This window comes from Alligator mississippiensis, chromosome 16 (assembly GCF_030867095.1).
Source record: "Alligator mississippiensis isolate rAllMis1 chromosome 16, rAllMis1, whole genome shotgun sequence".
NCBI lineage: Eukaryota > Metazoa > Chordata > Crocodylia > Alligatoridae > Alligator > Alligator mississippiensis.
Window position 1 is genome coordinate 29,479,831 of NC_081839.1, and position 26,231 is coordinate 29,506,061.

The 26,231-nt window shown below is 43.0% G+C and overlaps 1 long non-coding RNA gene across 11 annotated transcripts in view; it reads left to right on the forward strand.

The window, feature by feature from the left end:
- LOC132246464 (uncharacterized) overlaps positions 1-26,231 on the forward strand; it is a 189,028-nt gene that overhangs the window by 103,601 nt on the left and 59,196 nt on the right. For 8 of the 11 annotated variants that reach the window (XR_009457770.1, XR_009457768.1, XR_009457767.1 and 5 more), the window contains 4 exons: positions 474-762; positions 14,888-15,400; positions 17,431-17,489; positions 20,538-20,695. This is a non-coding gene — a long non-coding RNA (uncharacterized LOC132246464). The remainder of the gene's footprint in view (positions 1-473; positions 763-14,887; positions 15,401-17,430; positions 17,490-20,537; positions 20,696-26,231) is intronic. The other 3 variants (XR_009457771.1, XR_009457769.1, XR_009457775.1) reach the window with 3 other exon arrangements.

Consider the following 26,231-nt stretch of genomic DNA (forward strand, 5'->3'; position numbering starts at 1 on the left):
TTTTAACTTAAGGGGGAGCTCTGCCCATCTTCTTGAGACTCCTTATTGTGCGTGCTCAGCATAGGATCTGTTGCCCTCAGGTGCAGGAGACCCCTTAGAATCACGAGTGTCCCCATAACCTACGAATAGGTTAGAAACCAAATTCTGAGCTCAGTTACATCTGCGTGGTCCCAGCGAAGCAGTAATTAAGACTACAAGGTAAGGTCATCCTAAAGGTCCACTACACATGGCAGTTAATGGGTGAGGGGTGAAGGAAGGAGAAATGTGCAAGATAAGTTCCTGTCTTTGTTGGCTGTACTGAGATGAGTGCCTGGCAGAGCTATAACTGGGTCATAAATCACCTCGCCGTGTTTTATGCTCTTGCCTTTTACTTTTGCTATAGCCCAGTGGAATGTTTCTGTATGCACCGACTCGAGAGGCCATCCCTACTTGGCATGTTCATTAAGGGTCAAATTCTGTTCCCTTTTCCACAGCTGCAGCGTCCCTGGTGCATCTAAACCAGCAGTGGTTCTGCTGCCTGGCGGATTCCAGATGTGGGGAGCAGTTGCAGAGGGTTTGCAACTGGTGCGTCACGAAAAGCCCAGCTCTATAGGCACTCGTGGGGGCAGGATCAGGACTGGTGGATGAGACCTGCTGCAAGTTTGCCCGAGAATCAGTGTGGGCTGAGAGTATGGGACTAGCATTTCTAATCTCATCTCTGCCAGAGACTTAATATGGGACTTGGGGAAGTCTTCGAACCTTCAGTCTCACTATCCATGCAAGGTAGGGTTATAATAATACCTTCCTTTTTGGGTGTTATATTATTAGCGAGTGACTTGATATCTGTACGGCCCTTTGAAGATACAAAATATTAGGAGGGTTTATTTTTGGAGAGAGGTGAAGGTTAGTGCTAGAGCTGGACACAGGTCTAAAGTTTCCCCAAATTCAGAGGCGTGAAGATTTACATATGCTCGCACTACAGGCAAGCTGTGACTGCAGTGTACTTGTGACACCTCTGAGCTTGTTGGCTCGGGGACCGCTAGCCGGGTAGCCGCTGCAGGCTCACAGCTGGGCATTGGCAGCAAAAACAACCTGGGCTTGACTCCCTTGGAGAGTAGAGTTGGAAGAGGCATGATGGTCAGTGCTTGGGGGAGCATGGTCTGTGTTTGCCCGGTTCCTGGGCTACTGGACTCACAGGTCAACAATAAGCTACAACACCAAAATTGATCCCTTCTCCTGCTCCATTTCAGGGGCAGATACTTATTTGCTGTCCTGTTCCTAAGGCATAGCCAGCTTAACTTTACAGCAGTGCTTGTCCCCACAAGAGGGAGCTGGCAAAAGTTGGTGATGATCTAACCTGCCCCTACCTGTTATTTAATGGTAGGCTCAGCAAGGTCCACAGGCTGATATCTTAGACCCTACATAACTTTTTAGCTGGAAGCTGCAAGGTGAAATCCTGCATAGGCTGGAGGGAGTTAACTGGAGGGAGTTAGAAGGAGAGAAGTAAGAAGGATGGAGGAACAATTAAGGATGGACTAAGGAACAGGCCTGACTTGCTGCCCAGAAGGCAAAGCAACCTCAGAGCCTGTTTTTCGATTATGAATGTGTTTTTTAATTTATTTTTTTTTAAACTGTATGCACATGTCTGGATTTTGAAATCAGGGGCCATGTATGAATGAGACAGATGGGATTTGTTCCCCTCCTCTCCCTTTCTCATGCAAACACCAACAGAATGTTCCTAAACACCACTGAGCAATTCCTTAACCTTCAGATCCTCATCGCCGCAGATTGCACCACATTTGTTTATATATAAACACTTGTAGCACGCCCACCGTGGGAGCATCAAGGCATGTCCTATGCTCTTTATCGGGGGACAAAAAATCAAGTTTAGCCACTTCTAGAGATCCTCCCTTAGACCCCATGTGCTCTTTGTGCTTGCATGCTTAACGGCCAGTTTGAGCATCTGACTGCAGCCCGTGGGCATCCTATTTAGTGGCTCAGTTTTGAGAATGGCCTTCTGTTTGTGACTAATGCCAGCCCTTTTTTCTCCTTCCACCTTATTGTTCTCTTGGGTTATTGTTGATGATGCTCTGAACTCGGGTCCCTTGCCCAGCAGTGTTTTACCTCCCAAATTCCACGTTTTATTTACTCCCATTCTCTATAATGGGTCAACTAGAAACACGTGGCTCACACATGTGAGAGGGGAATCAGGTCCCAAATCCAAATTCTTTGGCTTTTGAAATAAATATATTCAGGCTAGGTGCTAGAACTCATCTTGAACTGGGAGTTTTGAGATGGGTATTAAGTAATTAATCTTAACCAAACGGTGATTTATCTGTCAGTTAGTTACAGTGCAGTGTAACCTTATATTCAGCGGTATGCAGGTCATTCTGAGAGCCTTCCATCATCCCCGCCCACTTCTAACTCTCCCTTCCAGCTGGTGATACAGGCAGTTTTCCATGGTTTTGTCCTTGCTGGCTGTATCATGTCTGAGTTAGTCCAGGGCGTTGGATGCTATTTGGCTGTGTCCAGACATGAAGCCACACTAACCATGTGTCATGGATCAGAAATACAATAGAACGCCCTGCTTGCTTCAAGTGATGAGTCTTCCAGTTACAGAACTTGCTCTGTCCTTTGCCATGATCACAAGATGGGAAACCTGGGGATTTTTTGTTGGATTATGTGGGGTTTTATAAGAAAGGTTTTTAATTTCAGTGTCTCTGAAGAGTGCAAAGAATGTCAGTTTTACTTGAATTTGACCGTAGGTCATTACGAGTGCATCATAGTTCAATTCTGGCATGTACATACCTGGGTCTTCCCCATACGTGTTTATACCTGCCCTCCCCTGATGCATACTCCAACAGCCCCACCGTTACCGTACGTTATTCTGTCTAGCTTACCCCCTCCCCAATATGCCGACACACAGAGATGTCCCCCTACACACACAAATACTATACACTTGCACACACATCTCCCATGTATAAAGGTACCTACCCTAACATAAAGAAATGCCAAAATAACATGGATCTACACTGAACTCACATATACCCCTATGTACATTTCCCTTCATATACACACACAGATCTTCTCTCCATCCATCCATCATTGCAATATAAACATTTGTGGCACACCTACCAAATGCATAACCATCCTGTATGTAGACAGCTATACATTTTCTCTTCCAACATATGCTTCCCCATTTATAGCCATACAGATGAATGCACTCAATGTATTTTCACCCACAAACCTATATCCCCATACAATGGGGGATAGGAGTCAATTCATGTTCAAAGGGATAGGAGCCAATGGGAATCTGGCCCCCTTACTTTACCTGGATGAACTAGCAGTCTAACATTGCTTCTTCCTGCTTCCATTATTTCTTAGACTTATTGTCAAGTTAGGACCCGAGAATGCATTCACAAAGCAAACCAATCCAAATAAACTGCTGACTGATTTTTTTTTTTGTCCTCATATCAAGTAATGAACACAAATACTTTGCATTTTCTAGATAAATACCCAGCATCTTGGGGTATTTAAAATTAGATTTGTATACATTTACCAAGCAGTGATTATTCTGAATCTCATCTGAGGCAATTAAAAGGCAGCATGGTGACATTTAAGGTGATATTTTTCTCCCCATGTTAAATAATTATATTTTAAAAAAAGTAATGATTAACAAATTGTTCCATTGCTCCCATTCTGGATCAACCTTTACGTTAATAATCCAAACCATTAAACATCATCTTTCTCAAAGGATTTAGCAGTTAAAAAAATTGGTGGAATCGTTCTGCATAAATATAATTGATAATTACTAGAGCAAAGACATTTCATGGGATACACAGGTAAAAGTTATTCAGGTTTGGAGTCTGAGTCAGCTAAGCAACCCGTAAGGTCGAACAGATGACTTCTTAACAATTATGAAATTAAGTTAAGGCAGTGATTGACAATAGCTGAGGATCTGGCCTTTGCAGGCCAACACCAAGAGCAAAGGGGAAGGTGGTTCAGTGGTTAAGCTGTGAGTCTTTGACTTGGGAGATATGAGTTCAAGTCTCTGCTCTGCCACAACCTCATTGATTACTTTGGCCAAGTAATGGATGTCTAGGTTTTTTAAAACTATTTCATTAAAATCATTGGGAGTTTGGCACCTAAGTACTATTTAAAAATCTGCCCTTTGGTCTTTCTCTTGGCAGAGAGAATACTTGTTTTCCCCATAAGTATTGTGTGGGTAAGTATGTCAAAACCTGTGAAATATTAATCTTCTTTGTTAATTGGGGTAGTCTGTGGTGTGTCTCAAAAGTTTGTAAACTTTTTTAGACTCCATCCCTTTTTTTTGATGCTTAGCGACGTGCTCTGGTCACAGTCAGACAATGAAGAGCTCCAATACTGGGGTGGAAATGTGAGGCTTTCACCCACTCAGTTTATTGGGCTGTGCATTTCTCCAGCTGTTGGAGGTTACTATAATTCGGCCTGGGATCAGTCATCTTTTTTCCACACCATTGAGGCCTTCCTCCTGCTAAACCCAATGATTCAAGTTGCTTTAAAGAAATTGTGCTTCTAGTTGAAGGTTAATGTAATAAGGAGAGACTGACCCTTTAAAAGAGATGCAGCACAAGTAGGTGCCCTACTGATGGAGTATAGACTAGAGACGCCACTGTGCTTTAAAAAAAGACTGAGGGATGAACTCAAGGGAAAGATTCCTGAATTCACTGATATAAGAATCTGGTCCTGTGTTGTTAATAGTTTTCTCTCTTTTTTTTCATGCTCCTTTGATTTCTTTCTGATCCATTTTCACTTTATTTTTATCCTTGACCCCTTTCCACTCTTCCCCTCTCTAGCTCTGAACCCCTACCCCAGATGTCCTATGCTTTATGTGAATACTGTCATTGGGTGTTATTGATGCTGGTATATTGGTTTTCATGATCAAGTTCAAAACTCAGCTAGGATTTTACTCACGCCGAAGTCCTCCGAGTTCCCTGTCTCAGACCAGGTTACATTTTCCCCCTGAGAACTGCTTTTCTCAGGAAATGTTGCTATTTCCGGTCTCAACCGAAGCCAGGAAAGGAGGAGGCAGCAACAAAAATATTTTTAAAAAGTTAACTGGACATGTTTAGACTTCATAACAGGGAAAATTCACCTTCTAGTTGTTTCTTCATTTAAAACAGTTTCTTGAGACCAGTTTGTTTGGGGTGAAGAATCTGAATTTGGATTCATTTCAGACTAAGGTTGCAGAATTGAGTTCAAGACTGAACCTGAGTGAACGTTGGGGTATGGCAACAGCATCATGTCTTGAGCTGCTTTGCCAAGACTTTGGTCCCAAGTAGCATCCTTTATGCTCTTCTGCCTCTGATGCTGACATTTCCAGAAAAAGTCACTTTTTTTTAGTTCCTTTTTTGACCACTTTGAAACTGAATGGGATCATTGCAGGCTCCTAATTTGGGATCCAAATCTAGATCAGATTTTTTGGATGTTTCTTGTCTAGAAATTCCCATGAATTCCTGCTGAAACTGCAGACGCTAATTTTGACCCGGTACTATGTTAATATAAAATGGACTTTCCTAGATTTCATCTGTTAAGAATTCAAAGCTGCTTGGGGTATTTTAATTTTAACTGAAGATGAGTGGTTAATCCTGTAGACTTTTATAAATCTCAGACTTATTTGTATAAATAACCTATAAAGTCACCAGTCTCCACAGTGGCTAAACAAGTTAAAGATTTTTTTTTTTTCTGATACGAATGAAAAAGCCTACCTTAATTATCCAGTGCAGTTACACTTGTAATCTGTATTATTACGAAGGCTGTGCAAACAATGGATGTTGCATTTTGCAAAGAACGTTGGGATTTTAGAAGGTGGCTTTATTTGAAGAAAACCTCAAACCAAACATTTTGAAATGCCCCAAAGGAAATTTCCCCCAAAGAAACATTGTTTAAGGTTGATCAACATGTTCCACTTTGTCAAAATCATTTTGTATCTGTGCCACGGTTTTTTAAAAAAAAAGCCTGGATTAAACATAGTACAAAGCAGAAATATTCAATACAAAAAGTGATTTACAATGAAATACGCCGTGCTAAAAACGGTGGAATGGGCTATTTCAGTACCATCAAATCTTTTGCCAGTTTTCCTCCAAAGCAAAATTCTGCCAAGAGTCGCTCCGTTTTTCAAATATGGTCCCAGCAGTTTCCCTCATCCGCTATCGTCATCCTGATTGCTACTACTATTAGCTTATGTCAAAGCATTGCCACAGAGCCCCAATCACAGAGCACTGCCCAGTCACTCTAGAAATGGCATAGACACTAACTATAAATGTCCCCTGCCCCAATACTCAGATCCCTCTTTTGCTTAAATGGATGGGAGTTGCAATATTTGCCCACACTGCAGTGATGCCCAGGGGCGCCAAGCTGGACTGGTGCTCCATGATGCCCGGTGCTGTACAGCCACGTGGGAAGAGACAATCTCTGTCCCAGAGAGCTTACAGTCTAAACAGATGAAGCAGGGGAGAGGAAACTGATGTACAAAGAGGGGAAATGACTCGATCTAAGTCATTCAGCAGGAAATAGAGCTCAAGTCTCCTGATTTCCAGTCCAGGGACCTTTTGTTAGATGACGCTGTCTCACAGAGATAACCCCTCCTTAAATTTAGGACTAGTTCCACATAGTTCAGAAGTCAGTTAGGAAACTTAGAGTGGATTACACACACACATGCAGAAATGCTTGTGTGTTTATAGCACAAAGAACAGATATATCCGTCTCATCCTTATTCCCTGGGCCACACAACGCACCGCGGCAGCCGTGAGACTTCAGGTCCATTGGAGCGCTGAGGATTTTGGACCATTCCTGCAGAACAGTATCGAGTTTTGCAATTTTGGTTGTTTTTGTTTTTATATAGTAAAGCACGGACAACATTTACTCATGAGACAAAATAGGGACACATTGCCAGAAATAGAGGCTCCTGTCAATTATACAGGATGCCATTGCGGTATTATCATGTGATTCATCCACGAGGCATATGAGCAATTGTTAACCTCAAGGCACTCTCACTTTCCTGCCCTGTGACACATGCATAATTCAGTGCAAATATCCCAGATGTTAGTAAAACACTAGGATTATAGTTTTAAATCATAAAGTGTGTTGCCTTTGGCTTTAAGCTTCACATGTTGCCCTTAACTATGTCACCTGGTGCTCATGCACCAGGATCAGAAGGAGAATTTGCCTTCCAGATCATGTAAGTCATGTACCATGCAATTTGCCATATACTTTATAAACACTGGCTGTCCACGGTGGGTGTGTATATGCAGAATCAAAATGGTCTTTGATGTTACTCCACTGAAGTCAATTATTTAAATGATGAGTTTGGCCCAAAAGGTCTGGTGCAGGTTGTGAGAGACTCTTAGTGAACAATTTGTCCAACGAAGTGAGAAAAAAAGACCATGACTGAAGTGATTTCATTTAAAAGCTTGAAGGACGGTTACGATGATGGAGGGAGGACAAACAACCTTGTGCGTTAAACTTTAAACTGATATCTAGAAACGTACCTAGTGGAAATCAATATAGCGCTGCCAATTTAGCCCGCTTGGGAATGTGGTTTTGAGATCCATATGTCCAAACTACTATATATACTGACTATCACTTGCAGCGGATAACGTCCCAATACTGGAGACCTGCCCTTGAAACCACTTCTTTAGCGCAATACTACTTGCACCGCACCACATCTCTCAGGAAGTTAGGTCATGGATGGGTGAGGCATGCTGGTGGGCACTGGGTATTTTGCAGGGTTTTTATAGTCTCCAGTGATTCCAGTGCCGGTGCCACGTCCGCTGTTACCATGTTGGTTCGGGCACACCTTGCTGGTCAGCCATCTTTATTCAACTCTTTTCCTTCCAGACTCACACCACTAGATGGCAATACAAGGGCACACATATACCCTCTCTATGTTACCCGATAAGAAAAGACAAATTTTGCCTAAAAAGGCGGCTGAAATTTGAATTTTTGGATGCCAACAAACTGTTCATTAACTAAAAAAGACATTCATTTATACTCCAGGCTCCTTAAAAGTATAGGGCTAGATGCTCAGTGGTGTGTTGACGGCGATAGAGCTATGGTCGTTTATACCGGTGGCAGATTTGGCCCATATCAATCAGCTGTCCATAAATGCGGGACTTAACATTTGGATTTGATAAAAATTAGGGGAGGGGAAAAATGGGGAAAATTAACAAAAATTAAAAGGGGAATCCTGGAGTTGGTCATGATGGTCTTCTCCCAAATCAAACTCTGTTTGGGGTCCATCTCTAGCTACTGACCTGTCCTTCCAAAATTGATCCTTGCTCATTCAGCCACAGATTTTGTGATTAATAACTAAATAGTACATCACAGTTTACCAAGCCCTTCAATGGGGAACGATTCTCCTCTTTGGAAAGGGCCAGCAGAAAGTCTGTGCACCACTCAAGCCCTGTTTTGTGGTGTGAAGTGGGATTTAAGTGGTCCATGGGCCTTGAGCTGGCTTTAAGCACAAAGGTGAATGACACCCTCAGTGCCCCACATAATTAGAGCACACAGAACATTTGTGTGCGTGTATCCTTGTACGTGTGGAGTGGATTAGCGACCTCATTTGTGATGAAGATTATAACGAGGAGGGAAAATGTCACAACATGGATAAATACTCATGCCAAATAATAGTAACGAGAATAGAAACGGTAGAAATGTAGCCCTCATCATACTAGTCTAATCATAGGGTGGTCCTTTTTTAGGTGCCATGAAGACAGCTGTTGTCTAACTGAGAGCTGGTTCTGAAGATGTTTGTTAGGAAACATTGTCCCTGAGATTTCCCCTGTTTGGATTACCATTTTTTTTCTGAACAAGCACTGTGATTCCCCTTTTTGATCCCGTCAGCTTTCTCAAGCTAAGCAGGGTCAGGTCAGGTCAGGTCATCCCTTGGGAAACAGACTTACTAGGAACACCTATGGTAAGCCATGTAGGAAGTGTTGTGGGGGGATTTGATAGGTGAATTATAGATTATAAGGCACTGTCATTATCTAGTCTGCCCTCCTCCATAATGCAGGCCATGATGCTTCCCTGAATTAATTTCTGTTCAAACTAGGGCGTTCCTTTCAGAAACATTTCCAGAGATGGAGAATCCACCACCATCATGGATAAATTGGTCCTCTGGTTCATTATCCTCACTGCTGAAACTGTGCGTGCCTTATTTACAGTCGGGGTTTGTCTAACTTCAGCTTCCAGCCTTTGGATCTTGTTATGCTTCTGCTAGCCAAACTGAAGAGCACTTTATCATCAACTTTTTATCCCCATGTAGAAGTGTGCAGGCTGCAATCGAGTCACTGCTGTTCCGGTGTGATGCGAGGGTCGGCCATTATCTTAAGAGCTGTTGTTTTTGAGATGAGATGTAAGACAGCTGTCTTGACCACTTATGCTCATTTAAAGATCCATCTTTTTGCAAGCCTGGGAGCGTTCAGTTCAGCGTTCTGGCTACGTTCTGATTTGGTTGACTTTGTCTTGAAACTTCTTCCTGCGACGCTTGTTATCCATGGGGTTCCTCTTCAGCTCCAAACTTAAGTCATTGCTGATACACAGTTTTGCATCAGTTTGATTCTGTTTGCTAGGACTACAGTCCTGGTTATTTTTCCTACTGATATATCACTGCAAGTTGCAGTATGGATGCAATTCCACTGGTATGAGTGTGCCTGGTACCAAGTAAGACTATGGCCTTCTAGTACAGGAATAACGATACCTGTGTAAGTACAGTTATATTGGTATTACTGTGTCCATAATCTGTGGGGTAGCACCACTCTGCATCAGGATACTTACAGTAGTACAACATTTGTGTCTCGACCAGCCTTCACATTGTTGTGTAACATCACTTGCTCCCCTGCTATATTAAACAGTTATATCAAAGAGTGTATTAAACCCTCCAGCCTACCATACGATACAATCTTATGTTAGCTGGTCAAGTGTTGCGGGATCTTTTGGATTGTAAAACAACCATAGGCTAAAACCACAAAACAGTACTTGTAAAAATCAATGGGAACACATCCATTGACTTCAGTGAGTATTGGGCTGGGATGTGGAATAATTATCATTTGCCTGATTTTTTTCTCTTCCACATACTTTCTCCCTCTGTCATCATCCCTTCCTTCCTTCCCTCTTCAGTTATTACATTGAGAACTAATTTTGTCTTTAAAATGTAATATCAGCTCTAGGATGGACTCTTCCCTATTATGTTTCTGTGATATTAGAGAGGTAGTTAGTTAGCTGTGTTAGCTTGAAGTCAGGCAGAAGACAGTGTAGATTTAGATCTTATTACAGACAGACGAAATCAGAAATGTATAGCATGAGTTTTTTGCGAGTCTGAGCTTACTCCACCAGATGCATGATATTACCCAGATTTGACCCATTTTCTTATGGACATGCATTAATGTATCTTTAAGCTTTGAAAATTCCTGCCATACACAGCGGAGTGGAGATTTCTTTTAGTCATGTAATAATAAAGTCCTTTAGACTCATCGGAGGCAATAGGATCTCACCAGTGTAAGTCAGGTAGAAGAGGGGAAACAAACGCTCTTGATTGCATGATTAGCCGGGGTGGCTGAGTAGCTAGATGGGCTAGGGAGAGATTGTGAAGGAGTACACAGGCTTTCCAGTGCACAGGGATGAGCGGGACTAGGAACCATTCACTCCTCCCAGGGCAGGTGGAATAGGAACCAGTCCCACCTCTCCCATTCACAGGCCCACACAGCAAACTTGATGCCAGGGACTTTGTAATTTATTGTTGGTATGGACCAACAGGAAATTCCTGCCTCCAGCCCCTGGAGCCCAGAGGAAGCATGAGAAGCATCGTGACTCAGAGGCATGCCTGAGTCACATTGTACGTCACTCCCGGGTGGTGCGAGCTCACATACCAGCCTGGTTCATGGCTATGCCTAAAGTCACAATCTACCCTGTAAATGGCACCTGCAATTATTTGCACTTACAAAATGATGCCTAGAGTTATTTGCAGGCACAAAGTGAGAAGCTTCATCGAACAAATCTGACTTAATTAATACTGGTTTTAATACGCTAATAAACAGCACAAGGCAGGTGCTTGGCAGTATTATGATAATCAACTAGCTATTTATTACAGTTCATGAAATATATTTAATTAAATGTCTCTCCTTTCTCGGTACACAATGTATCTGTCCTCAGCTCACCATAGAATCAGTGAGAGCACATAGGGTCATTTAACATCCAGTGTCTGGTAATAAATCACAGGGCTGAACAGCCTGCACTAAAAGGCCATGAACTGACCAAGAATCTAAGCATCAGCGCAGCCAGAGTGAATCCTGCTTGATAAATTTTCACTTATCTCAAATCCAGTTATTCCCTGAAGGCAACCTAGTTGTCTAAGTAAACACAGGTCACTTTACCTTAGGTAATGAGAGCTTTGCTGTTGTCAGTGCCAGACAACAGACACAGCAGTTACAAAATGCACTTGAAAGTCTTTCTGGTAACGGGATGCCAGATTAAATGAACCAGTTAGTCTGGTTTGCTTTTGGGCAAGATATAGGACACCTCTTTAGACGGTGTCCTACATTGCGGTTTGATCACCGGGCTCAATTCTTTCAGTAGGGATGTAGTATTCCAATGAACAGAAGAATAGGAAGAGGAAATACAGGGGTGGAGAAGGAATGACTTTATTCTGACGTCAAAAATTCTACTATTCAATCGTAAGCTGCTCATGAAGCAACAAAAGGAGGAAGAGAACATGGAGTGTAAGAGGAGAAATGAAAGGAAATTGCAAACTAATTTCTCTCTTGGACTCCGGTGCTAACACCATGGACTCCGTCATGAAGCAGAATCCCAAACGCAAACTCCCTTCCACGCTTTGGGAAAAGTCTCAGTTTAGATCTCTTGAAGGCTCAGATCAAGCATAGTCTATGCTTACCTAGGGGAAATACTATGATCACCACCCAGGGGAGACCGCTTTGCTGACATGGGATAGTAAATTAACCTTGCTTTATGCCCACTTTATGGAAATGGGAGACTCGTCCCTAGGTTGCTCCTGGTGCCTTATGGCTGAGGGCAAGTGAAGCTCACGGGCATTCGAACTCCAAGCCTCTGGGCTTGGACCTGCAAGTAGGATGCTTGCCAAAGGATTTGGGAACATCTGAAGCCTCAGGTGGGGGTGGAGGATGTTTGCCGGTAGCAGGGCCACTTTGGGCTCTGGACTGACTCGTGGATTTGGAATTGATTTGGCCAATTTGGCTTGGAATACAAAAAATTAAATAAAAAAGTAAAGATCTTGATCTGAACTTTAAAGCTTGTCTCAAAGTATTCAGAGAGAGAGAGAAGTTAACATCAAATACATTATCATTTCCTTAAAGTTCATTCATAGGCATTGTCTGGGCTTTTCAAAGATACCTTTGGGCAGGGGTTGGCAACCTATGGCTCATGGGCTGGATCTGGCCCATGAAGAGATCAGATCTGGCACACAGCTGTGGGGATCAATGGTACACAGCAGCGAGGACACCTTCTGTGACCTGCACCATGCACTCCTGTCACGTGCCGCCATTCCTGTTGTCAGCATCATGTCCCAACTCTATGCTGAAGCATCCTATGTTGCCCTGTGCTATCAAATCTGTGACTCCCCATTGCCTTTGGCAATGGAAATTAGTGGTGGTGAATGGCAAAGGTAAGTAGAGCCCAGAGCAAGGGGGTGGGCAGTGGGACATTGCAGAGGAGGGCACCGTGGAGGGACCTGGCAGTCGGTAGCAACAGCTGGATCACAAGAAGCAGCCAGTCATTCTTAAAGGTTGCTGGCACTTGCCTTTGGGGGTTGAACATCCGTCTCCCACTGAAGCTCCAAAAGTGAGTCTATGCTGCAAAATGCAGTGCCATGCAGTGACACATGAGCTATCTAGATGAGATGTCAAAGCAAACCAGCTACCATACCTTGGATTCCATGTGGTTGATTTAACCCTGCTCCTTAAGGCGTGGTTTCATTTGATAGCGGATCAAGATTCCCTACATTTGTAATTTGTATGTCGTTCTGTCTGCTGCGGTCTGGAATCACTTTTTCTCTCCCAAAAAGCTTTCACAACTTAAAAAAAAACAACCCACATTGTTGGCAACGGGTCGTTTTTCTAAGCAATTAATTAAGTGTTGGGTTTAAAAGAGCTCAGTTCGGTCTTCCAGTATGCGTCAAGCATAAATTTTGGATTAATCACCGAGTTACTCTATGACTGAAAAAGGGCAGAAAAAAAAAAGAGGGAGAGAGTAAAAATTTCCTCAGGAAATGAATCAGAGGAGTAACCTATTCCTCATCTCCACTCTTACAAATGGGAGAGAGAGGGTTTTGTCAATGGTGGGTCAGTTTACAAATGTGTCCTTTGCAGCGTGAGTCATAATCAGTGATACATTTCACTGCAATGCAACCGCAGATGCAGTTTCGACCCAGCAGTGAATGCCAGCCGAAGTTGAACTGAGTAACGGGACCTCATTCCCATAGTAGTAGTAAGAATGGAAAGGCTAGCTGTTAATGTCCTTCTCCTTCCAACCTCATCTTTAACTTGATGTCAGCTCTCCCACCATCTTCAGATGGACCCTATCGGGACTCTGGTTCCCCACTAGTCATCAAAGGAGTTAAGGGTAGTGAGGACCTTGGAAGACTGAACTCTTCCTGTGAGTCTCATACGGCCTCTGCCCTGCTTAGTTTATTTGACTTAAATCCAAAATATGGGTAAACTCTTTGCTTTGGAATCCACTCCAAAGTCTATTTTGAATGCTTTTGGGTTGGTGTCCTGCCTAGGAGAGACTGAAAATGAGGGAGAGTAAAACTTTCCAGCCAGAAATGGACTATTTTGGCAGCAGAGACTGTGGGTGTGGAAGGATTAGGATTTTTTCCTCAGCTGGTTAAAAAAAAAAAAAAAGAAAGAAAGAAAGAAAAGAAAAAAATATATAATAATAAAGTAAAAAATTTAAACTATGTTTTGAAGTTTCCAAAATTTCAAAGAGGAACCTTCTAGTTGCAAAGATAACAAAATAAAACTGTAGTCAGCACTAGGTCAATTTAAAAATGTTTAAAAATCGTTGATCTAAAATGACCAACAATTTATTTTTTATTTTTTTACAATTTGTGGATAAAATGTGAATTTTTAGTGAAAAATTTGAGCCAAACATCAAAAGCTGAAACTTTTCAACCAGATCTACTTTCCCTAGAGTGTAAAGATGAGTTGATTGGTTTTCAAGATCTCTTTTCAGTGTACTAAGGTGGCTGTACTTACCTGCAGGGCTAAAAAATAGAGGTAAGAGATAAGAAGTAGGTATCAGATCCTTGGCTGTTGTAAACCAGGGTTTGGCCATTAAAATCAATGAAGCACTGGCAATTTATATGAGTTTAGAAATCTCCTTGAACACCATAAGACCAGATCCTTAAGAGAGAGCGTGGAGAGTCTGTTCAGCAATACGCCTGTCTGTAAAGTCCTTATGCTAAACAAATTCTCCGAGAGAGGCTTTGGTTGTATTTCTCTATATTAATACCATACATTCACCCATCATCTTTCAGTTGGCAAGCTCCTGAAGTGCTTCATTGTTCCCAAATGAACATATTTGTTTGTTAATAATAATGATGCAGCTCCAGGGGGGTTGGGGAGGGAAAGCAGGAGAAGAGAGATGATAGAGGTAGGGTCAAGCTGAGGTCTTCTGACTCGCGGATCGGTGCCTTGTACAGACAACCGCTCTTCCTCTGTATGGCGTTAAAACTTCCCTTATAGGAAAAAGTGCTGAGGGATTTTAAATGTCCATGCAAGTAGGCTAGGGATTTAGTACGTTGTTGCCTGATGCACTTTAAACTGGACAAAGCTCCCAAAGAAAATCTACATTTGGTGGTTGAGACCTATACACCCTCTTCTCTCTCTGTCCCCAGGCAGCACTCCCCACCCTGGCCCTCCCTGCTCAGAACTAAGGATCCTGCCTAATTCTTTGGACCAGGAAAGCATATTTCAAGATCAGCATGGAACAATTAAACCAATGATCTCTATGCTTCAAGGAGAAAACTGAGCTGCAGTAGCTCTGCTTTGACAGGTCTTTGGAGGATTTCAAGGAAGTTACACCCACTTCATTCATGATAATCGGCTGTTTAATGCAGAGCAGCTCAGTGTTATGAATGAAAGGGAGCATGTTTTGGCTTGCAGATCAACTCACAAATATAACGCTTCATTCGTCAAATACCCAGCAATGTAACGATCTGACTTCATTCTTGAAATGGAAATTAATGAATTGCAAGATTCTCCGAAAAAAATGCATCCTCTGTGTCTTTAAAGATCCAGAAACAGTTTCCCCTCTCCTTTCTGCGGACGTACGAGTCACGGTGGCTGGAGAACTTGGAAGAAAACCATAGCCTCTGGACTGAGTTTGGTGCAGCTGAAATAAGGTCTCGGTGGGTTTTGTGCTTTCATTCTCAAGATGCCAACTTCCTGGATTTCATAGCGTGTGGGTTGGGAGACAGCAGGGGTAGCGTATGGAGCCAGTAGTTTTTATTTCATTTGAACGTGGATATAGGGAACCTGCTGGCAAGGTCCAGGGGCTTTCCCATAATCCACATTGGCCTGTTTATACCACTATTTATCTCTTCATAGTAAAACTAGCCCTGGGGAAGCTTCGCTCTTGGGCATCATAGGGCTGCTGGAAGAGCTGTGTGTTAGGTGCCTTCACAGCTTCTGGGTGTGTGCAGACTATTCAATATCCCAGATATTCTGGATGCTGGTAAAGCTAAAAGGGAGTGCTGAGGGCAAACAGTTTACAACATCCCAAAGTATGTGGGGAGGAATGAAGGCAACTTAATGTTATATTGGCCACAGCCTTTATTCCCAGGTTGTTCCTGAAACAAGGAGAGTTGAGAGGGGTGCAGATTCCACCCCCGGCCCATCCTTCTCACATGACAACGATCTGTTTGGCCCCATCTTCTAGGCAGGAATGGGGGGGAACCATTCAGATCAAATAAAAATTGACAACTGATTGCAAAAAGCTTGAGTTGCAATCCAGTTGATTTTTTTTTTTGATTATTGTAGTTTTGAAAGTAATGTGAATAGCCATTTCCCTTCTTTCTTGATGCTTTTCTTCTGGGTTTGGGACAAAAGTAGTTGAAATATATTGTCACTTCTTTCCTTCCCTCCCCAGCATTAGCTATTTCCACCATTCTTCCTTGAGGTGTGGACATGTTGCCATACTGATTGCAGGAACAAACTGAACCATGGGGATGTTAAGTGGTTTTCCCAAAGAACAAGTCAATGATAGAGCTAGGATTGAGCACTAACAGAAAGCCCTTCAAAGCCCATCTGTCAATCTTAGATAGGTCTTAGATATCGTCTCACTGTTTTGCTAATATTATAGCTTTTCCCAGTTCTCAATACATGCATCCTCCAATTGTCACTCTGAGGTATAGCCTGGGGTGGTATCCTTTATAGATGGAGCCAGAGCACAGATGGACTGCGACCAGCAGTCAAATTGCCTCACTGTGCACCTAAACGTAGGTCTTGTTCCACCTAACTATTGCATACCTGTTTGGTGAGGCATCTGGCCATCTAGATGGTCTATACAGAGAATGAAATATGGTGCATGCCTCAGCGGGCATATCAGAAAGCCTGCAGACCAGACCCTTAGCAGTAGCTTGGGGAGTGCTGAAACACAGAGGGATGTCTGAATTGCTATCCTTTATGCATCTCTATTCACTTGTGATTCGCAAGGTCTACTGCCACTTCTGAGATAGGCACACATGAGGTTTCTTAAAGTGATTCGCTGACACAGTAATGTTGTCCCTAGAGCTTAGGAGTATTAGTCTAAGGACATTTATTTAGTTGGTGTAATAAAAAAATATCACATCTACCCAAAGAACCTTGTCTCTCTAGAGCTTAGAGGATGCACCCAGGACATGGGAAAAATTTTCTGTCCCCCGTGCCCTCTGCCCTTTGTCCTTACACTGAGTCATGGCCAACCAAGACTGCAAGTGATATGGAGGTAGAAGGTGAATGATCAAGAAGGATCCTGCCTTTTTAATTCGGTGACTATGGTTTTCCCACTGTTTTTTGGTTAAAAAAGAAATAGCCAGCAGCTCTCTGCACAGAGATGGATTTCAGCCAGAGAAAGCCAAGCGAAGAAATGGTGAAGAGTGTATTTGAGTTTAGGCACTTTTGTTCATCAATGTTTATTCAGCAGTTTGAGAGCTTCTGCTGAGATGGGGTAAAGAAGACTTTCTCAGCATTTTCCTTACCCAGGATCTCCCCCAGAAGCTCTCTCCACGCCAAACAGACATTTCCCTGGAGCCCCTTTCTCCTCTCAGATGGCAGTATGGAAAGAGCTGATTGGTCACAATCCCATGACAAAGCGTGGGTGCGGGTGGGTTTGTTCTGGCTACCAGACAGAGCATTAAACTAATGTCTTTCTTTCCTTCCTTCAATCTATATTTTGCAGGACGGTATGGGAAGAGATCAAGGATGGAAGAGTATTTCTTTTTTCCACTCATTTGCAGGGTGAGTCAAATCTGTTGTCTTGTACCATTGCTGTCCTTTATGGTGCAGCAAAGAAGTTTGTTGGTAGGTTCAGAGGAATATCTCCCTAGTTTTATCTCTTTAATGATAACACTGGCCCTAATTTAGCAGCAGTGAGGTGGAACATTTGGATTTTGTCATCCATTTCTGAGACTATTGTCAGCTTCTTTTTTTTCCTATTCCTCATTTTAGTTTTACACTGTGTGGTAGGTTCCAACAGATAAGTTCATGCCAACCTGATGATTATTTAATTAACATTTGCCCTGTGCCTTAAATATAATGAGTCTTTATCTGCTTATTAATTAGTATATTATTTATTATTGTGTGGGTACCTTTATTGTAGTTGAGTGTTACTTCCTGAGAAATTTGTGCAAGGAGTATGACAAGGAGTAATAGGATGAAAGAAAATAAGAAAATTTAGGCGGATTAAGGCAATGTCTTAATGGGGAGATTTAGGTATTTATTTATTTATATTTCATGAGCACATGGAAGCCATAAGCACGATTATTATCCTCACTGTCATAAGTGACTAGTAACTTCCAGCATTTCAGGTTTTACTTTGCTCAATTTAAAACACTTAAAAGGGCTTGATTTTCAGAAGTGCTAAGAGCCTGTCCTCTGAAAAGCAAGGTAGGTCCCATTAAGGTGTCTCATGATGGACATCAAAAGCCTTAAGGTACTTGGGGGGAGGGATAAAAATGAAGGACAAAGACCATTTGTGACCTGAGAGCTCATATGATTAAGGCCCTAGCTCAGATATATTCCTGGCTTTGCACTGATTGCAATGAGCATTGGATAGGGTACCCAGTAGCTACCTGTAGTTGTTTGAAGGATGTAATCCTCGGTCACTATCGCACCGATGAGAGATTTTTTTTTTTCCCTGCAAAAGAGAAGTTGGAATTGGGTTGCAATGAGGGAGTGAGTGCATAGGCACTCAGATCTCTCAGTGATGAGCATTGCCCAAGATTATAGCTATAACTAGAAGTAATGGGATGAAATAAAGAAAGGGCAAGCCAGGTTGAAAAGCAGGACAGATTTCCTAATGGAAAGACTGGTGCTGCGCTACGAACAGACTTTCAATGGAAGTCAGGTGCTGAACACATTGTGGCACTTCTGAAAATCTCACTCTTGGGCTAAAAGTTATTGATGCCAGCAGAGTGCTACTGCTGTAAGCGAGGGCAGACACTGGGCCTTATTATGCAGGTGGGGCCAAATTCATATTGTGCAGAAAGCACTACCATACCCTGTGTACCATTTAAGTCTTCATAAATGGTACTTACTACTTACCACTAGCATGGGCATTCTGCAGAAGGATGAAAATAATCTCTACTATAAATGTATCTATGTGAAGACCATGTCTAATTGAAATCCCTGAGCGCTACAGCAGCGTGCATATTAAGTGTGTATATACCAACCGTACGACAGCATTTATGACATATAGATGTGTAAATAATATAAAAAGGCACTCTAAATATGGCACGGGTGTAGACTCGTGTGTGTGTGCGTGCATGCGTACGCACATGCGGGCATGTGTATGGCACATGTACATCTAATTCTGCTGCTGTTGAAATCTGGGCCCAAACTCCTATTGATCAGGCTTCCCAGTAGAGATGGGTGGAGGAACACCTAATGTTGGCCGACCCTAAATGCAGACACAGGATAGTGGCTGAATTTCTTAGCCCTTCCAAGATGGCAACACTCTGGGCATGCCTAGAAGCAGAACTTGAGGAAACTTTACTGGCAAAAATGTAGGCACCTGCAGACTGAAAGCATCTCAGGGGCTGGGGACAGTGATTTGAGACATGCCCACTTGGACTTAGGCTCCTAAATTCTGCCCAAGATGCCCTGTGTCTAACTTCAGAGCCTTGCAAAGACAGTGAAAGATATCCTTCATGGGTCTTTTTGCAAGGCACAGATGCAGGCAAAGGCATATTGGCAGCGAGATCCCACATAGTTTGACCTCATGTGGGTATTCCCAGCAATGGCAGAGCAGTCTGGGGGCAGTTGTGAGGTTATGTCATCATTTAGAGCAACTGCTGTGCTGTTCTAAATTATGCCAATGATCACAGTGCCCCGAATGCAGACAGCCCCAAGTTGGGCATGAAGCCATTTTTGCCCCTTGCCCATGATGACCCAGCATTGAGTCCTTCCCTTTGGCTCTTGCTGTGTTTGTTCAGCTCTTGATAACAGATCATGAAGATCATGCATCACTCCTTTCCCACCTAAGCAAACAAAAAGTATGAGTGGTGTGCGACAGGCGCTGAAACAAAACTGGCAGCCAAACTGATATTTCTGCGGCACGTGTGTCTCACTGGTGCTCTTTGCTTATAAATTCTCAGATTATAGCAGGAAAAAAATGAACGCGAAGTTAAATCTCCCCTATATGGTGCAGAGGAAATATGAACAAGGTGTCTGAAAAGTTAGAGCCATCTGGGCTTAGGATGATGAATTAGATGTATCTAGCAGTAACATAGCTGCTTTGTATTATGTGTTTCCATCCATGAAATGCTGTAACTGCTGCTTCTGGAACATTCAAAGTTTAATGTGTTTTGAATAATATATTACAGTATTATGGAATCATATGTAGTATGGGGCTTCATTTGCTAGAAGTTGAAATCCCTTTCTACACCAATATTATGGTTTTTTGTTTAAAAAAAAATCAGAGTAAACACGCACTAGGATCCCATAACTGGATTTTTTTTAAAGTGTATTGACCCCTTTTACATGTTAAACAGCAAGGGATGGTAAAGTGAGGATCAGGGTTGGGCCAAAAACCCTCAGCTGGGTCTTACCTTTCAAAACGCTCAAAGACCAGCTCCTCAACTGACACCTGATAAAAATGCAGAACAACTTAGATGAAGTTCTTGCAGTTACCCAATATAAATCTGAGGAAAGGCAAGGCACTGCAGACCCCAAAGCCTCTTGGTAGATTGCTCCAACACCGGCTCCCTAAGACAATAAAAACATCCATGAAAAACATATGCAGATAAAACCTGAATTTAGTCTGTGCTGTTGTTATAAATTGTACAGAGCCCTGGTGCAAGGAGTCTTCTAAGGCTTAAGAGACATATGACAAAACAAAAAGTCTTTGGCACAGACCTGAAAGGGGAGCTGGGGAATAAGCTGTTCCTGCTTCTACAGTGCGAATACAACTCTTCATCACAATGCATGAGCCCCATTCCACATTGGTAAGTAAAGTATTTATTTTAATCATCTATAATGGAACTGATTAGCTGAACCATGGATGCTTTTAGGATGTGTGATCTTGGATTAAAACAAAGATTAAAAAAAAAAAAACCTCTAGGAAAAAGACCTAGGAAGAAAGTATTAACAAGCCCAAGACATGCTCAGGTTCACCTGGAGCTTGTTAGGTAGGACGTGGACCAGAACAACCTTCCCATCACCATAAACTGCAAACACCTGGAGATGGGTGGGACTTGAGCTTAAGATATCTGCAACCTGCAGGGTCACTTTTTTCTTATGGGTAGTATGCAAGGAGGGAGTAAAGGCATGGGGGAGAAGCTCAGATCAGTTTGCAGGGACTCTTGTTCTTTCAGTTAGAGATCAACAATTTGTACTGCAATAGCTCTTAGAGAACAGCTCATGATTTTAGTGGGTAGTGTTTTTATGTTGGAAAAGAGTCTGAGTGTACAAAATTCAAGTCAGGGTTTTAAATTCCCCTGAGTGTGAGGGTGCCTAACCTAAAAAGGGCCTAATCATGGCTTTTGGGTCAGGATCTAGGTCTGAGGGACAGACCAAGTTTAAAAGCATCTGTGTCTAGTGGTAGGATATATCCTCCTGAAGGTGAAGATGTATGTCTGGTAGAATCACTTTGATTGCTGCTATATTGGATGCAAGTATCTCATAATGGAGGTAGCAAAATAAAGAAGCTAAGGCCAGGTACCTTCATCAAATATTGGTTCTGTCATTGTTGTGCTGGAAAGAGCTATCATCAGCCAAACTTTTAAGTTTGTCCAATAAATTGCAGTGTGACTTAGAATGATTTTCTCTCTCTTTTATTTATTTTTTTTTTTTGCCTGCCATCCTATTCCTGGCTATGGCTCAACTTTCCACAATAGAGAGGACTTTGCTCTTGGGGTTCAACAGAAACTCTTCTTTAGTTTCCATCCCTTCTGTGGTCAGAATGTTTCCCAAGAACATAAAAACAAGAAAAAAAATTGGTTTCAGTCTGTCTGCTTTCTCTGCAGCCCCCCTGTTCTTGCAGGTTGGATTATTGGGTCCTCCGCGAGTATGTGGCTTTCCTTTATTAGCTTTGCATGTCAGGCACTGTCAAAAAGCATTTCCCCAGAGAAGCTCATGGTCCAGACCCCCTACATGGCATTCACACACCTGCGTTCCCGATCCCATGGGCTGAGTGCTGCTGTTCTCAGATATGCTCAAGAGACTTTTCAGGAGCAATGTATAAACATTTCTGGCGAAGTAGCACTTAGTGTGTCCGTGCTTGGTGAGCAATGGTGCCTCCCTCCTTGCTTATGTTGGAGAGCATTTCTGACTAAAGGGAAAAACACTAAGAGTAGCTTGCATGTGCCCTTGCCCAGCTCTGTCATGGGGCGGGGGGCAGGTGGGGAAGGGTAGTCTGGTGGTTAAAGCTCTTGACTGAGATTGCCAATGTGGATTTAATTCCTGGCTCTGCCACCTACTTCCCTTATGGCTTTGGGCAAATCCCTCAGCCCAAAAAGGTGCTTCCTTTCTCCCATTTGTAGAATGGGGATGCTGATTATCCCTACCCTGCAGGGGCATTTTGGGAATGCATGCATTCATGTTTATGAGGCCTCGGGTACAATGGGCATGAGCATCTGCCTAGATTCAAGTAGGTTTTCCTATACTCCGCTCCCTCTGAATTCATTGCAGAGTTCCTGACTCCCAGCTTGTGCCTTCACCACACGAGTGAGGTGGAGACAGTTATATATTTGTCTGAGCCCCTTGTTATAAAGCTGGCAACATGAGTTTCCATTCCCATTTGTGTTCCCTCCTAGCAATCAATTTGCCATTGCCCTTTTTATTTCCCACCCAACTCATAATAAACCTGCTCCAAAATACAAAGGATTTCTCTTCTGGTGATTTCCCAGCTTGGTGCGAATGCTTGCTAGACTTTTTTTTTTTCTCTCTCTCCCGGCTTTATTTCAATAGAGAGAAATGTAGTCCTTGCTCCCAGTGAAAAATTGCGTTGGCAGCCAGGGTTATTTTGTCGGACGTGTCGCTTTAAGTGGCGCCTTTGCCATCTGTTCTGTCTGCTAATTATGAATGCAAAACAAACGTAACTCACAATCGCTTCATTTAAAATAAGGGAGACTGCAACGACTGAAATGTTCTTTCTTTTTTCCATCAGATGCTGCTTTCTTTCCTCTCTCTGTTTCACACCCTCAGCGGGGTAGGAGCCCTTGTCTCCTGTTCGGGTAATAAGGATTGCCAGGCTAGGTCAGAGCAGGGATATTCACCTCGCCCAGGAGCTGGTTCCCAACAGGGGTCAATGCCATCTGCTTCAGAGGAAGGTGCAAGACATCCAGTAGTGAGCATTTACTGGGGAATTTTTGAGGGAAAGACCCTTCCTGGCAGAAAGATGGGCAGCAGGACCTGATGCTTGAATCGCCAGAGCCTGAGTCTCGTTTCATTTACGCTGCTGGAGGTTGTGACTGGTGTAAACCCTGTTAAGACATGAACCACTTCTTAGGTCTGCTCTCTCTTTTCCCAGAAACTGGAAGCAAGAAGAACCGTGGCAAAAAGCTATAAGATGCAGGGTTCACTTGCTGCTATATGCAACCGCAAAAGTTAATTAATGACTCCTCTTTTTTTCCCCTGATGATGGGCTCAGAGGCATTCCTCCTTCAAACCGTCTCCCACCCCAAAATCAGCCGTCCTTTAATTGCCGTGAGCTTGCAAGAAAATGACTCCCCTTCAGCCAGCTCTGCAAACCCAGAGCATGAGCATCAGCAAAGCTGCTTCTAAGCCAGCCCCGGCCAAGGTTCATGCGACTAGTCAGGAAAGTATCACTGGAAGCGCAGGCACAGATTGAGGTGACCTAGATTTTGAAAGCGAAGATGAGATAAAACGCTCGCTCTGCTCTGTTCCAGGGGACGTGAAGCCAAAAGCCAGAGCAGTGAAGCAATTTCTCTCACTGCATCACTGAAGAAAAGGGGATTTTAGTCCTTTCCTTATGCAGCTCCATTGACTCGAAGCCTCCTGTTCCCCCTTGTTTCACTCTTGCACTTTCTGTTTCTCTCTTCTGTGTTTCCAAGAGTGGACAGAGAAGTGGCCCTGAATTTTATTTTTTTTTTTTTCCCCCTCCTGATAATAGCTGCAGCTTTCAGAAACACTGCTGCTTTGTTCTGTCCTCCTTGCTTCTGGTATTGAACGTGTAGATACATGCCTTATACCCCCAGCCATCACTGGTGCTACCAGAATCAACACATTCCTTTTTATTTGAACTCCAGTTCCAGTGTGGGAGGGAACAGAGCCGCCGCTGCTTTTATACCTACCAGAAGAAATCTTCAAGATAATAAAGCACTTTCTTCTGGTGTGGGACTCTTTCCTTTCCTTCCAAGAAATGTGGAAATCCCGTTAGCTTCTTTTATGGGAATTTTCATGAAGAATTAGAGTGAAGCTCTTTTTTGTTCTGCATCTCTGCATAGCTGGTTGTGTGGGGCAAGGACTTATTTTTCTAAAAAACGTGTCTGAAACCCTTACACTCCCAGCAAAGTGATGTAGCTCTTCACCCCACTGTGGACGACTCATTGACTGGGGTGCATTACCCCATGAGGGGCTATCAGAGCAGACTTTGAAAGCTAGGACTTCTTCGAGCAATTGGATCCCAATCCAGATCCCAGCTCTGTAGATCGAGGCTGCAAAAACAGTTTATACTGGAAAGGTTCTAGGACATTTTTCATCAGACTCAAAGCTTTGCAGTGTCCCAGGGCTGGAAAATGCTCTTGTGTCTTAAGCAGTGGATGAGACCCAGGAGATATGAAATACATTCCTGGCACTCTCGCACACTTCCTCTCTGACCTTGGGGAGTTGCTCATTCTCTCTGTGCCTCTGTTCTTCATTAGTAACATTTAATGTTGTCAAGTCATAGCTCCTGGAGTCATGTTCGTGTTATGTGAGGGAGTCAGCTGGAATTTTCCTTTTATTTTGGGGGGAGACAGACATCGTAACATAAAACATAAAGCTCCTCTTCCTCCCCCCCCCCAAAAAGGCGACAAATAAAAAAGAACATGAGAACAGCTGAGGTTAGTGATTTACCATAAAGTAAAAGTAAAACATGTATTGCTCCTCATTTTCATGGGGTGTCCGTGAACAAGTCTCACAGAATGGATCAGAGAGGCAAACTTTACATACTCCCAGGGTTTTATTTTAACAAGCTCGTGATAAATCAGTCCTATTGGTATCAGCTGCCTCATTGCAGAAAGCTAGTTCTAAGTGACAGATGCTAAACAAGTGACAGGACTTGATGGGCTATAGACATGACCTTCTGATAGATGAGGCAGACGTTGCTGCCAGCGCTGGAAAGAGAATCATCTACTGGAGCCGATTTTACATGAGGCATGGACATATATAACGCGACTAATACCAGTTGTTTCAGGCCATTTGATACAATGATAGATGTGTTGACAGAATAATGCTCAATTCCACTGGTACTATTTTGAAGGTTGACTAATAGAAATATAGGACAGCCACTCATTTTATTAAAGGTCATCTTCTTTTATTTTTCTAATTTCTAAATGCAGTTGGATATCAATGCAAACTTTATATTTTTTGGCAGAAAGGTATTTTTTTTTTTTTTTTTGCCATGAAGAAGTGGCTGGAAGAATGAACCTTACATTCTTTTTACATTATCCATGCGTAGGTGTGAGCGTTTCTCTTCTCCCTGCAAGGCACATTGCAGGCAGTGGCAGCTCAAGGTCTAACGCTTGGGTGGAGCTCTGTAACTTGTCCCAGCTGCGCGCACGTGCTCGTTACGGGATGGGCACTTGCACTTCCCCTTGGCTTCTGAGGCTGCTAAGCACCTCTTGTTAGCATATGGCACCTTGTAAAACCAGACCCTAATTGGCCTTCTCCAAAGTATCCCTCTCCAAACTATTCACTGAAGGGCCCCTTACTGTTGATTTGGACGCTAGCTTGCCTGTGTGCAGTGTACAGCCCGGGGCACTCATGTGGCTGTTCTAATATTGATCCTGCAGTTCATGAATATTGTATAGAGTTGGGATAATGGATGGAAGAGAGACTCGCTCAGTTCTTATTCAGTCTGTCCCCTGGTCAGGGCAGCTGGGTTTCACTATCACCGAACATTTTCTTGATGTTTAGTCTAGAATTTCCCTTTTGTCTCAACTCATTCCTAGTTACAACCCCCCTGCAAGGGCCACAAGATAAGCGTTTTACTACAGTACTTATCCAAGTATATGAAGGTTTTAGCAAAAGCCATGGCAAGTGTGATGCCATAAGCCCTCTGTATTGACATCTGGGTCTTATTGTTCCCTGCCTCGCTGAAATCTTAACTACCAGCCTGACGTCTGGACTTCCACTGTGCTATTTAGATGGCCTCTTCCTGGGGTAACCCAGCTATTGCACACCACCACTTTCTCTGCACAGACCATCGATGACAGGCTGGCATCTGGTCTCTGGAACTGAGCTGCAATTCAACCTATGCCCTTCCCTAACCCTGGCAGTCATTCAGACCCCTTCTTTCCTAGAATGGGAATTTAAAAG